Source organism: Clavelina lepadiformis, chromosome 9, assembly GCF_947623445.1.
Source record: "Clavelina lepadiformis chromosome 9, kaClaLepa1.1, whole genome shotgun sequence".
In the NCBI taxonomy this organism is placed as follows: Eukaryota; Metazoa; Chordata; class Ascidiacea; order Aplousobranchia; family Clavelinidae; genus Clavelina; species Clavelina lepadiformis.
In genome coordinates, this window is record NC_135248.1 from 3,944,056 (window position 1) to 3,958,206 (window position 14,151).

Genomic DNA, 14,151 nt, shown 5'->3' on the forward strand with positions numbered 1-14,151 from the left:
GATAAGCATTGATTTGAAAGGCCGATATCGGACATTGTGTTCGACTCTAGCAACAGAACAGCTTTGCATCACTCAATCCAGTAAAAGCAAAATCTGCTGTGACCTGGATTCGAACCAGGGTTGCCACGGCCACAACGTGGAGTACTAACCACTATACGATCACAGCTGGATAAGTAGCAGAGGATGGTTTCGATCCTTCGACCTCTGGGTTATGGGCCCAGCACGCTTCCGCTGCGCCACTCTGCTGAATGAGTGAATATTAGCTTTCTAGTTTACATCAATTTTACCCTTTTTTAAAATTTACCAACTAAGCAACCCAGTTAAATGTAGAATGTCACACGCAATATAACATATTGATGTAAACCCCAATGTAATTTTTCAATCGTATTTTGACCTTTTTGTTACTCAGTTCATACAACATTATAGTAGTATTCAGAAAACTTATCAATACAAAAGCTATAAATTGGTAGCATTTAAAAATAGTGTTATTTGTGTAGATTGTATGTTGTGTTAGTAATTCAAACAAACTACATAACTTTAATGTTTCATAAACACGCAGTTCCACTATACTCATGTTTTGATTAAGTTATCAATTATATATGTAACAAACCCACTATTGAGATTGCGACAATAAAAATTTGCATCGATTCATGCTGTTGATCATCTGCAACTTTTACCTGAATTGATAAGCATTGATTTGAAAGGCCGATATCGGACATTGTGTTCGACTCTAGCAACAGAACAGCTTTGCATCACTCAATCCAGTAAAAGCAAAATCTGCTGTGACCTGGATTCGAACCAGGGTTGCCACGGCCACAACGTGGAGTACTAACCACTATACGATCACAGCTGGATAAGTAGCAGAGGATGGTTTCGATCCTTCGACCTCTGGGTTATGGGCCCAGCACGCTTCCGCTGCGCCACTCTGCTGAATGAGTGAATATTAGCTTTCTAGTTTACATCAATTTAGCCTTTTTTAAAATTTACCAACTAAGCAACCCAGTTAAATGTAAAATGTCACACGCAATATACCATATTTTATGTAAACCCCAATGTAATTATTCAATCGTATTTTGACTTTTTTTTTACTCATTTCATACAACATTATAGTAGTATTCAGAAAACTTATCAACACAAAAGCTATAAATTGGTAGCATTTGAAAATACTGTTATTTGTGTAGATTGTATGTTGTGTTAGTAGTTCAAACAAACTACATAACTTTAATGTTTCATAAACACGCAGTTCCACTACTCATGTTTTGATTAAGTTATCAATTATATATGTAATAAACCCACTATTGAGATTGCAACAATAAAAATTTGCATCGATTCATGCTGTTGATCATCTGCAACTTTTACCTGAATTGATAAGCATTGATTTGAAAGGCCGATATCGGACATTGTGTTCGACTCTAGCAACAGAACAGCTTTGCATCACTCAATCCAGTAAAAGCAAAATCTGCTGTGACCTGGATTCGAACCAGGGTTGCCACGGCCACAACGTGGAGTACTAACCACTATACGATCACAGCTGGATAAGTAGCAGAGGATGGTTTCGATCCTTCGACCTCTGGGTTATGGGCCCAGCACGCTTCCGCTGCGCCACTCTGCTGAATGAGTCAATATTAGCTTTCTAGTTTACATCAATTTTACCCTTTTTTAAAATTTACCAACTAAGCAACCCAGTTAAATGTAGAATGTCACACGCAATATAACATATTGATGTAAACCCCAATGTAATTTTTCAATCGTATTTTGACCTTTTTGTTACTCAGTTCATACAACATTATAGTAGTATTCAGAAAACTTATCAATACAAAAGCTATAAATTGGTAGGATTTAAAAATAGTGTTATTTGTGTAGATTGTATGTTGTGTTAGTAGTTCAAACAAACTACATAAATACATAACTTTAATGTTTTATAAACACGCAATTCCACTACTCATGTTTTGATTAAATTATCAATTATATATGTAATAAACCCACTATTGAGATTGCGACAATAAAAATTTGCATCGATTCATGCTGTTGATCATCTGCAACTTTTACCTGAATTGATAAGCATTGATTTGAAAGGCCGATATCTGACATTGTGTTCGACTCTAGCAACAGAACAGCTTTGCATCACTCAATCCAGTAAAAGCAAAATCTGCTGTGACCTGGATTCGAACCAGGGTTGCCACGGCCACAACGTGGAGTACTAACCACTATACGATCACAGCTGGATAAGTAGCAGAGGATGGTTTCGATCCTTCGACCTCTGGGTTATGGGCCCAGCACGCTTCCGCTGCGCCACTCTGCTGAATGAGTGAATATTAGCTTTCTAGTTTACATCAATTTAGCCTTTTTTAAAATTTACCAACTAAGCAACCCAGTTAAATGTAAATTGTCACACGCAATATACCATATTTTATGTAAATCCCAATGTAATTATTCAATCGTATTTTGACTTTTTTTTTACTCAGTTCATACAACATTATAGTAGTATTCAGAAAACTTATCAACACAAAAGCTATAAATTGGTAGCATTTGAAAATACTGTTATTTGTGTAGATTGTATGTTGTGTTAGTAGTTCAAACAAACTACATAACTTTAATGTTTCATAAACACGCAGTTCCACTGCTCATGTTTTGATTAAGTTATCAATTATATATGTAATAAACCCACTATTGAGATTGCAACAATAAAAATTTGCATCGATTCATGCTGTTGATCATCTGCAACTTTTACCTGAATTGATAAGCATTGATTTGAAAGGCCGATATCGGACATTGTGTTCGACTCTAGCAACAGAACAGCTTTGCATCACTCAATCCAGTAAAAGCAAAATCTGCTGTGACCTGGATTCGAACCAGGGTTGCCACGGCCACAACGTGGAGTACTAACCACTATACGATCACAGCTGGATAAGTAGCAGAGGATGGTTTCGATCCTTCGACCTCTGGGTTATGGGCCCAGCACGCTTCCGCTGCGCCACTCTGCTGAATGAGTGAATATTAGCTTTCTAGTTTACATCAATTTTACCCTTTTTTAAAATTTACCAACTAAGCAACCCAGTTAAATGTAGAATGTCACACGCAATATAACATATTGATGTAAACCCCAATGTAATTTTTCAATCGTATTTTGTCCTTTTAGTTACTCAGTTCATACAACATTATAGTAGTATTCAGAAAACTTATCAACACAAAAGCTATAAATTGGTAGCATTTGAAAATGCTGTTATTTGTGTAGATTGTATGTTGTGTTAGTAGTTCAAACAAACTACATAAATACATAACTTTAATGTTTTATAAACACGCAATTCCACTACTCATTTTTTGATTAAATTATCAATTATATATGTAATAAACCCACTATTGAGATTGCGACAATAAAAATTTGCATCGATTCATGCTGTTGATCATCTGCAACTTTTACCTGAATTGATAAGCATTGATTTGAAAGGCCGATATCTGACATTGTGTTCGACTCTAGCAACAGAACAGCTTTGCATCACTCAATCCAGTAAAAGCAAAATCTGCTGTGACCTGGATTCGAACCAGGGTTGCCACGGCCACAACGTGGAGTACTAACCACTATACGATCACAGCTGGATAAGTAGCAGAGGATGGTTTCGATCCTTCGACCTCTGGGTTATGGGCCCAGCACGCTTCCGCTGCGCCACTCTGCTGAATGAGTGAATATTAGCTTTCTAGTTTACATCAATTTAGCCTTTTTTAAAATTTACCAACTAAGCAACCCAGTTAAATGTAAATTGTCACACGCAATATACCATATTTTATGTAAATCCCAATGTAATTATTCAATCGTATTTTGACTTTTTTTTTACTCAGTTCATACAACATTATAGTAGTATTCAGAAAACTTATCAACACAAAAGCTATAAATTGGTAGCATTTGAAAATACTGTTATTTGTGTAGATTGTATGTTGTGTTAGTAGTTCAAACAAACTACATAACTTTAATGTTTCATAAACACGCAGTTCCACTGCTCATGTTTTGATTAAGTTATCAATTATATATGTAATAAACCCACTATTGAGATTGCAACAATAAAAATTTGCATCGATTCATGCTGTTGATCATCTGCAACTTTTACCTGAATTGATAAGCATTGATTTGAAAGGCCGATATCGGACATTGTGTTCGACTCTAGCAACAGAACAGCTTTGCATCACTCAATCCAGTAAAAGCAAAATCTGCTGTGACCTGGATTCGAACCAGGGTTGCCACGGCCACAACGTGGAGTACTAACCACTATACGATCACAGCTGGATAAGTAGCAGAGGATGGTTTCGATCCTTCGACCTCTGGGTTATGGGCCCAGCACGCTTCCGCTGCGCCACTCTGCTGAATGAGTCAATATTAGCTTTCTAGTTTACATCAATTTTACCCTTTTTTAAAATTTACCAACTAAGCAACCCAGTTAAATGTAGAATGTCACACGCAATATAACATATTTTATGTAAACTCCAATGTAATTTTTCAATCGTATTTTGACCTTTTTGTTACTCAGTTCATACAACATTATAGTAGTATTCAGAAAACTTATCAACACAAAAGCTATAAATTGGTAGCATTTGAAAATACTGTTATATGTGTAGATTGTATGTTGTGTTAGTAGTTCAAACAAACTACATAAATACATAACTTTAATGTTTCATAAACACGCAGTTCCACTACTCATGTTTTGATTAAGTTATCAATTATATATGTAATAAACCCACTATTGAGATTGCGACAATAAAAATTTGCATCGATTCATGCTGTTGATCATCTGCAACTTTTACCTTAATTGATAAGCATTGATTTGAAAGGCCGATATCGGACATTGTGTTCGACTCTAGCAACAGAACAGCTTTGCATCACTCAATCCAGTAAAAGCAAAATCTGCTGTGACCTGGATTCGAACCAGGGTTGCCACGGCCACAACGTGGAGTACTAACCACTATACGATCACAGCTGGATAAGTAGCAGAGGATGGTTTCGATCCTTCGACCTCTGGGTTATGGGCCCAGCACGCTTCCGCTGCGCCACTCTGCTGAATGAGTGAATATTAGCTTTCTAGTTTACATCAATTTAGCCTTTTTTAAAATTTACCAACTAAGCAACCCAGTTAAATGTAGAATGTCACACGCAATATAACATATTGATGTAAACCCCAATGTAATTTTTCAATCGTATTTTGACCTTTTGGTTACTCAGTTCATACAACATTATAGTAGTATTCAGAAAACTTATCAATACAAAAGCTATAAATTGGTAGCATTTAAAAATACTGTTCTTTGTTGAGATTGTATGTTGTGTTAGTAGTTCAAACAAACTACATAACTTTAACACTAGAACGGCCGAGGTGTCGAAATCGACACTTTTTGAATTTTGATGTATATTTTTTTTTAGTAAAAGCAGTTGCAACGATATAAAATTTTCAGTAGCTTCCTAACTTTCTTGAAAGAGTATGTATAAGTAATATTTACCGAAATTTGATTTTCGATTTATTTTTTACAACCTGTTATACCTTCAACGGCCGAGGTGTCGAAATCGACACCAAGATGGTTTTAGAGGTCCAGTAAACTACAACATTTTTTTACTTCGCACGATTGCACTTGCAACTAACATATACTTGAGATTAGCCCAGTTTTATCTTTTCAAGTGATTGTTTATCTAATTTAGATACAGCTTTTACGGAGAGTTTATGATATCCTAAACGTACTTTGTCCATGTACATTTGCACAATACAAACTCGCTTTGCTTTGCAGCGAAGGCGAACTGTAAAATTCACACGACAGTTTTTGTGCAACGTATGGATTGTATGCCATACGCTATTAGCAGAGCTAGGCTATAAACTGTAGTGTAGGCCAAAACAAAACAAGGTAGGCGTGGACGTTTTCGACCAAACGGCGAGAAAATACACAACTCATGCATCAAGTAGACGATGACCTTTGGCTGTTAGGACAAAACTACTGTACATAGTAGAGCTAAATTCCTGGATTCTGCACAGAAAATGTTTCGGTAGCAAAATCGGCCGACGAAGCTTCATACTCCAGCTTACGGAGGGGTTGACGGATGCTTACGCGGTGAAGCGGAAGCAGGTGGTCCAAAGAGAAGTGAACCCAGCGCAGAGAAGAACATCTGGAAAGCGAAGGAAATGTGCGGAAGAAAGTCGTAAAATTATATAATTACAGTTTAAGTCACTGCAACAGGCCAACTTGCGGATTGTGTGGTAACGGCGACTGGAAACTTACACAATGCAAAAACTGCACGACGTAAATAGATCAACATGGGTCCTGCTGTAAACTCTAAAGACTTATCACATTGTGTGTGGGAAACATATGAGCTTTTTCTGCAATAGTTAGCGTTTTGTTAAGATACCTACCATCAGAATAATGATTGTTTATGTTTCAACTGATAAATATTGTTTTTTTTTCGTTTCTTACAAATGTGTGCAACGTCATCAAAGGTCGAATTGCGGTAGATATGTTAGTTTTTGTTTCTACTGAACAAGCAAAATACATCCTAAATTCATTACGGAAGTATTTAGTTTTGAGTTTTTCGCTAAATTAAATCAAAAAGTACATTTTTAAGGATGGTGTCGTTTTCGACACCATCGGCCGTTAGAGGTAAACTTGTTTTCCGGCCGTTCTAGTGTTAATGTTTCATAAACACGCAGTTCCACTATACTCATGTTTTGATTAAGTTATCAATTATATATGTAATAAACCCACTATTGAGATTGCGACAATAAAAATTTGCATCGATTCATGCTGTTGATCATCTGCAACTTTTACCTGAATTGATAAGCATTGATTTGAAAGGCCGATATCGGACATTGTTTTCGACTCTAGCAACAGAACAGCTTTGCATCACTCAATCCAGTAAAAGCAAAATCTGCTGTGACCTGGATTCGAACCAGGGTTGCCACGGCCACAACGTGGAGTACTAACCACTATACGATCACAGCTGGATAAGTAGCAGAGGATGGTTTCGATCCATCGACCTCTGGGTTATGGGCCGAGCACGCTTCCGCTGCGCCACTCTGCTGAATGAGTGAATATTAGCTTTCTAGTTTACATCAATTTTACCCTTTTTTAAAATTTACCAACTAAGCAACCCAGTTAAATGTAGAATGTCACACGCAATATAACATATTGATGTAAACCCCAATGTAATTTTTCTATCGTATTTTGTCCTTTTTGTTACTCAGTTCATACAACATTATAGTAGTATTCAGAAAACTTATCAACACAAAAGCTATAAATTGGTAGCATTTGAAAATACTGTTATTTGTTGAGATTGTGTGTTGTGTTAGTAGTTCAAACAAACTACATAAATACATAAATACATAACTTTAATGTTTCATAAACACGCAGTTCCACTACTCATGTTTTGATTAAATTATCAATTATATATGTAATAAACCCATTATTGAAATTGCGACAATAAAAATTTGCATCGATTCATGCTGTTGATCATCTGCAACTTTTACCTGAATTGATAAGCATTGATTTGAAAGGCCGATATCGGACATTGTGTTCGACTCTAGCAACAGAACAGCTTTGCATCACTCAATCCAGGAAAAGCAAAATCAACTAAGATTTACCAACTAAGCAACCCAGTTAAATGTAGAATGTCACACGCAATATAACATATTGATGTAAACCCCAATGTTTCAATTATTTCCAATGTTTTCAATTATTCAATCGTATTTTGACCTTTTTGTTACTCAGTTCATACAACATTATAGTAGTATTCAGAAAACTTATCAACACAAAAGCTATAAATTGGTAGCATTTGAAAATACTGTTATTTGTGTAGATTGTATGTTGTGTTAGTAGTTCAAACAAACTACATAAATACATAACTTTAATATTTTATAAACACGCAGTTCCACTACTCATGTTTTGATTAAATTATCAATTATATATGTAATAAACCCACTATTGAGATTGCGACAATAAAAATTTGCATCGATTCATGCTGTTGATCATCTGCAACTTTTACCTGAATTGATAAGCATTGATTTGAAAGGCCGATATCGGACATTGTGTTCGACTCTAGCAACAGAACAGCTTTGCATCACTCAATCCAGTAAAAGCAAAATCTGCTGTGACCTGGATTCGAACCAGGGTTGCCACGGCCACAACGTGGAGTACTAACCACTATACGATCACAGCTGGATAAGTAGCAGAGGATGGTTTCGATCCTTCGACCTCTGGGTTATGGGCCCAGCACGCTTCCGCTGCGCCACTCTGCTGAATGAGTGAATATTAGCTTTCTAGTTTACATCAATTTAGCCTTTTTTTAAATTTACCAACTAAGCAACCCAGTTAAATGTAGAATGTCACACGCAATATAACATATTCTATGTAAACTCCAATGTAATTTTTCAATCGTATTTTGACCTTTTTGTTACTCAGTTCATACAACATTATAGTAGTATTCAGAAAACTTATCAACACAAAAGCTATAAATTGGTAGCATTTGAAAATACTGTTATTTGTGTAGATTGTATGTTGTGTTAGTAGTTCAAACAAACTACATAACTTTAATGTTTCATAAACACGCAGTTCCACTATACTCATGTTTTGATTAAGTTATCAATTATATATGTAATAAACCCACTATTGAGATTGCGACAATAAAAATTTGCATCGATTGATGCTGTTGATCATTTGCAACTTTTAGCTGAATTGATAAGCATTGATTTGAAAGGCCGATATCTGACATTGTGTTCGACTCTAGCAACAGAACAGCTTTGCATCACTCAATCCAGTAAAAGCAAAATCTGCTGTGACCTGGATTCGAACCAGGGTTGCCACGGCCACAACGTGGAGTACTAACCACTATACGATCATAGCTGGATAAGTAGCAGAGGATGGTTTCGATCCATCGACCTCTGGGTTATGGGCCCAGCACGCTTCCGCTGCGCCACTCTGCTGAATGAGTGAATATTAGCTTTCTAGTTTACATCAATTTTACCCTTTTTTAAAATTTACCAACTAAGCAACCCAGTTAAATGTAGAATGTCACACGCAATATAACATATTGATGTAAACCCCAATGTAATTTTTCAATCGTATTTTGTCCTTTTTGTTACTCAGTTCATACAACATTATAGTAGTATTCAGAAAACTTATCAACACAAAAGCTATAAATTGGTAGCATTTGAAAATACTGTTATTTGTGTAGATTGTATGTTGTGTTAGTAGTTCAAACAAACTACATAAATACATAACTTTAATGTTTTATAAACACGCAGTTCCACTACTCATGTTTTGATTAAATTATCAATTATATATGTAATAAACCCACTATTGAGATTGCGACAATAAAAATTTGCATCGATTCATGCTGTTTATCATCTGCAACTTTTACCTGAATTGTTAAGCATTGATTTGAAAGGCCGATATCGGACATTGTGTTCGACTCTAGCAACAGAACAGCTTTGCATCACTCAATCCAGTAAAAGCAAAATCTGCTGTGACCTGGATTCGAACCAGGGTTGCCACGGCCACAACGTGGAGTACTAACCACTATACGATCACAGCTGGATAAGTAGCAGAGGATGGTTTCGATCCTTCGACCTCTGGGTTATGGGCCCAGCACGCTTCCGCTGCGCCACTCTGCTGAATGAGTGAATATTAGCTTTCTAGTTTACATCAATTTAGCCTTTTTTAAAATTTACCAACTAAGCAACCCAGTTAAATGTAAAATGTCACACGCAATATACCATATTTTATGTAAACCCCAATGTAATTATTCAATCGTATTTTGACTTTTTTTTTACTCATTTCATACAACATTATAGTAGTATTCAGAAAACTTATCAACACAAAAGCTATAAATTGGTAGCATTTGAAAATACTGTTATTTGTGTAGATTGTATGTTGTGTTAGTAGTTCAAACAAACTACATAACTTTAATGTTTCATAAACACGCAGTTCCACTACTCATGTTTTGATTAAGTTATCAATTATATATGTAATAAACCCACTATTGAGATTGCAACAATAAAAATTTGCATCGATTCATGCTGTTGATCATCTGCAACTTTTACCTGAATTGATAAGCATTGATTTGAAAGGCCGATATCGGACATTGTGTTCGACTCTAGCAACAGAACAGCTTTGCATCACTCAATCCAGTAAAAGCAAAATCTGCTGTGACCTGGATTCGAACCAGGGTTGCCACGGCCACAACGTGGAGTACTAACCACTATACGATCACAGCTGGATAAGTAGCAGAGGATGGTTTCGATCCTTCGACCTCTGGGTTATGGGCCCAGCACGCTTCCGCTGCGCCACTCTGCTGAATGAGTGAATATTAGCTTTCTAATTTACATCAATTTTACCCTTTTTTAAAATTTACCAACTAAGCAACCCAGTTAAATGTAGAATGTCACACGCAATATAACATATTGATGTAAACCCCAATGTAATTTTTCAATCGTATTTTGACCTTTTTGTTACTCAGTTCATACAACATTATAGTAGTATTCAGAAAACTTATCAATACAAAAGCTATAAATTGGTAGCATTTAAAAATAGTGTTATTTGTGTAGATTGTATGTTGTGTTAGTAATTCAAACAAACTACATAACTTTAATGTTTCATAAACACGCAGTTCCACTATACTCATGTTTTGATTAAGTTATCAATTATATATGTAATAAACCCACTATTGAGATTGCGACAATAAAAATTTGCATCGATTCATGCTGTTGATCATCTGCAACTTTTACCTGAATTGATAAGCATTGATTTGAAAGGCCGATATCGGACATTGTGTTCGACTCTAGCAACAGAACAGCTTTGCATCACTCAATCCAGTAAAAGCAAAATCTGCTGTGACCTGGATTCGAACCAGGGTTGCCACGGCCACAACGTGGAGTACTAACCACTATACGATCATAGCTGGATAAGTAGCAGAGGATGGTTTCGATCCATCGACCTCTGGGTTATGGGCCCAGCACGCTTCCGCTGCGCCACTCTGCTGAATGAGTGAATATTAGCTTTATAGTTTACATCAATTTTACCCTTTTTTAAAATTTACCAACTAAGCAACCCAGTTAAATGTAGAATGTCACACGCAATATAACATATTGATGTAAACCCCAATGTAATTTTTCAATCGTATTTTGTCCTTTTAGTTACTCAGTTCATACAACATTATAGTAGTATTCAGAAAACTTATCAACACAAAAGCTATAAATTGGTAGCATTTGAAAATGCTGTTATTTGTGTAGATTGTATGTTGTGTTAGTAGTTCAAACAAACTACATAAATACATAACTTTAATGTTTTATAAACACGCAATTCCACTACTCATGTTTTGATTAAATTATCAATTATATATGTAATAAACCCACTATTGAGATTGCGACAATAAAAATTTGCATCGATTCATGCTGTTGATCATCTGCAACTTTTACCTGAATTGATAAGCATTGATTTGAAAGGCCGATATCTGACATTGTGTTCGACTCTAGCAACAGAACAGCTTTGCATCACTCAATCCAGTAAAAGCAAAATCTGCTGTGACCTGGATTCGAACCAGGGTTGCCACGGCCACAACGTGGAGTACTAACCACTATACGATCACAGCTGGATAAGTAGCAGAGGATGGTTTCGATCCTTCGACCTCTGGGTTATGGGCCCAGCACGCTTCCGCTGCGCCACTCTGCTGAATGAGTGAATATTAGCTTTCTAGTTTACATCAATTTAGCCTTTTTTAAAATTTACCAACTAAGCAACCCAGTTAAATGTAAATTGTCACACGCAATATACCATATTTTATGTAAATCCCAATGTAATTATTCAATCGTATTTTGACTTTTTTTTTACTCAGTTCATACAACATTATAGTAGTATTCAGAAAACTTATCAACACAAAAGCTATAAATTGGTAGCATTTGAAAATACTGTTATTTGTGTAGATTGTATGTTGTGTTAGTAGTTCAAACAAACTACATAACTTTAATGTTTCATAAACACGCAGTTCCACTGCTCATGTTTTGATTAAGTTATCAATTATATATGTAATAAACCCACTATTGAGATTGCAACAATAAAAATTTGCATCGATTCATGCTGTTGATCATCTGCAACTTTTACCTGAATTGATAAGCATTGATTTGAAAGGCCGATATCGGACATTGTGTTCGACTCTAGCAACAGAACAGCTTTGCATCACTCAATCCAGTAAAAGCAAAATCTGCTGTGACCTGGATTCGAACCAGGGTTGCCACGGCCACAACGTGGAGTACTAACCACTATACGATCACAGCTGGATAAGTAGCAGAGGATGGTTTCGATCCTTCGACCTCTGGGTTATGGGCCCAGCACGCTTCCGCTGCGCCACTCTGCTGAATGAGTCAATATTAGCTTTCTAGTTTACATCAATTTTACCCTTTTTTAAAATTTACCAACTAAGCAACCCAGTTAAATGTAGAATGTCACACGCAATATAACATATTTTATGTAAACTCCAATGTAATTTTTCAATCGTATTTTGACCTTTTTGTTACTCAGTTCATACAACATTATAGTAGTATTCAGAAAACTTATCAACACAAAAGCTATAAATTGGTAGCATTTGAAAATACTGTTATTTGTTGAGATTGTATGTTGTGTTAGTAGTTCAAACAAACTACATAATTTTAATGTTTCATAAACACGCAGTTCCACTATACTCATGTTTTGATTAAGTTATCAATTATATATGTAATAAACCCACTATTGAGATTGCGACAATAAAAATTTGCATCGATTCATGCTGTTGATCATCTGCAACTTTTACCTGAATTGATAAGCATTGATTTGAAAGGCCGATATCGGACATTGTGTTCGACTCTAGCAACAGAACAGCTTTGCATCACTCAATCCAGTAAAAGCAAAATCTGCTGTGACCTGGATTCGAACCAGGGTTGCCACGGCCACAACGTGGAGTACTAACCACTATACGATCACAGCTGGATAAGTAGCAGAGGATGGTTTCGATCCTTCGACCTCTGGGTTATGGGCCCAGCACGCTTCCGCTGCGCCACTCTGCTGAATGAGTGAATATTAGCTTTCTAGTTTACATCAATTTAGCCTTTTTTAAAATTTACCAACTAAGCAACCCAGTTAAATGTAGAATGTCACACGCAATATAACATATTGATGTAAATCCCAATGTAATTTTTCAATCGTATTTTGACCTTTTTGTTACTCAGTTCATACAACATTATAGTAGTATTCAGAAAACTTATCAATACAAAAGCTATAAATTGGTAGCATTTAAAAATATTGTTATTTGTTGAGATTGTATGTTGTGTTAGTAGTTCAAACAAACTACATAACTTTAATGTTTCATAAACACGCAGTTCCACTATACTCATGTTTTGATTAAGTTATCAATTATATATGTAATAAACCCACTATTGAGATTGCGACAATAAAAATTTGCATCGATTCATGCTGTTGATCATCTGCAACTTTTACCTGAATTGATAAGCATTGATTTGAAAGGCCGATATCGGACATTGTGTTCGACTCTAGCAACAGAACAGCTTTGCATCACTCAATCCAGTAAAAGCAAAATCTGCTGTGACCTGGATTCGAACCAGGGTTGCCACGGCCACAACGTGTAGTACTAACCACTAGGCCTATACGATCACAGCTGGATAAGTAGCAGAGGATGGTTTCGATCCATCGAACTCTGGGTTATGGGCCCAGCACGCTTCCGCTGCGCCACTCTGCTGAATGAGTGAATATTAGCTTTCTAGTTTACATCAATTTTACCCTTTTTTAAAATTTACCAACTAAGCAACCCAGTTAAATGTAAAATGTCACACGCAATATAACATATTTTATGTAAACTCCAATGTAATTTTTCAATCGTATTTTGACCATTTTGTTACTCAGTTCATACAACATTATAGTAGTATTCAGAAAACTTATCAACACAAAAGCTATAAATTGGTAGCATTTGAAAATACTGTTATTTGTGTAGATTGTATGTTGTGTTAGTAGTTCAAACAAACTACATAACTTTAATGTTTCATAAACACGCAGTTCCACTACTCATGTGTTGATTAAGTTATCAATTATATATGTAATAAACCCACTATTGAGATTGCGACAATAAAAATTTGCATCGATTCATGC

General features: G+C 35.9%; 15 non-coding genes across 15 annotated transcripts; all 15 read right to left on the minus strand.

The window, feature by feature from the left end:
• Nucleotides 1–94: 94 nt before the first annotated feature.
• Nucleotides 95–166, minus strand: Trnah-gug (transfer RNA histidin (anticodon GUG)). The gene has a single exon. It is a non-coding gene; the product is annotated as a tRNA-His (tRNA).
• Nucleotides 167–778: 612 nt separating this feature from the next.
• Trnah-gug (transfer RNA histidin (anticodon GUG)) lies at nt 779–850 on the minus strand. Its single transcript has one exon. It is a non-coding gene; the product is annotated as a tRNA-His (tRNA).
• A 610-nt stretch (nt 851–1,460) lies between these two features.
• Trnah-gug (transfer RNA histidin (anticodon GUG)) lies at nt 1,461–1,532 on the minus strand. The gene has a single exon. It is a non-coding gene; the product is annotated as a tRNA-His (tRNA).
• A 618-nt stretch (nt 1,533–2,150) lies between these two features.
• Nucleotides 2,151–2,222, minus strand: Trnah-gug (transfer RNA histidin (anticodon GUG)). Its single transcript has one exon. It is a non-coding gene; the product is annotated as a tRNA-His (tRNA).
• Nucleotides 2,223–2,832: 610 nt separating this feature from the next.
• On the minus strand, nt 2,833–2,904 carry Trnah-gug (transfer RNA histidin (anticodon GUG)). Its single transcript has one exon. It is a non-coding gene; the product is annotated as a tRNA-His (tRNA).
• A 618-nt stretch (nt 2,905–3,522) lies between these two features.
• Nucleotides 3,523–3,594, minus strand: Trnah-gug (transfer RNA histidin (anticodon GUG)). Its single transcript has one exon. It is a non-coding gene; the product is annotated as a tRNA-His (tRNA).
• Nucleotides 3,595–4,204: 610 nt separating this feature from the next.
• Trnah-gug (transfer RNA histidin (anticodon GUG)) lies at nt 4,205–4,276 on the minus strand. The gene has a single exon. It is a non-coding gene; the product is annotated as a tRNA-His (tRNA).
• A 619-nt stretch (nt 4,277–4,895) lies between these two features.
• On the minus strand, nt 4,896–4,967 carry Trnah-gug (transfer RNA histidin (anticodon GUG)). The gene has a single exon. It is a non-coding gene; the product is annotated as a tRNA-His (tRNA).
• Nucleotides 4,968–6,893: 1,926 nt separating this feature from the next.
• On the minus strand, nt 6,894–6,965 carry Trnah-gug (transfer RNA histidin (anticodon GUG)). Its single transcript has one exon. It is a non-coding gene; the product is annotated as a tRNA-His (tRNA).
• A 1,141-nt stretch (nt 6,966–8,106) lies between these two features.
• Nucleotides 8,107–8,178, minus strand: Trnah-gug (transfer RNA histidin (anticodon GUG)). Its single transcript has one exon. It is a non-coding gene; the product is annotated as a tRNA-His (tRNA).
• Nucleotides 8,179–9,480: 1,302 nt separating this feature from the next.
• On the minus strand, nt 9,481–9,552 carry Trnah-gug (transfer RNA histidin (anticodon GUG)). The gene has a single exon. It is a non-coding gene; the product is annotated as a tRNA-His (tRNA).
• Nucleotides 9,553–10,162: 610 nt separating this feature from the next.
• On the minus strand, nt 10,163–10,234 carry Trnah-gug (transfer RNA histidin (anticodon GUG)). Its single transcript has one exon. It is a non-coding gene; the product is annotated as a tRNA-His (tRNA).
• Nucleotides 10,235–11,536: 1,302 nt separating this feature from the next.
• Nucleotides 11,537–11,608, minus strand: Trnah-gug (transfer RNA histidin (anticodon GUG)). The gene has a single exon. It is a non-coding gene; the product is annotated as a tRNA-His (tRNA).
• Nucleotides 11,609–12,218: 610 nt separating this feature from the next.
• Trnah-gug (transfer RNA histidin (anticodon GUG)) lies at nt 12,219–12,290 on the minus strand. Its single transcript has one exon. It is a non-coding gene; the product is annotated as a tRNA-His (tRNA).
• A 613-nt stretch (nt 12,291–12,903) lies between these two features.
• Nucleotides 12,904–12,975, minus strand: Trnah-gug (transfer RNA histidin (anticodon GUG)). Its single transcript has one exon. It is a non-coding gene; the product is annotated as a tRNA-His (tRNA).
• Between the last annotated feature and the right edge of the window lie 1,176 nt (nt 12,976–14,151).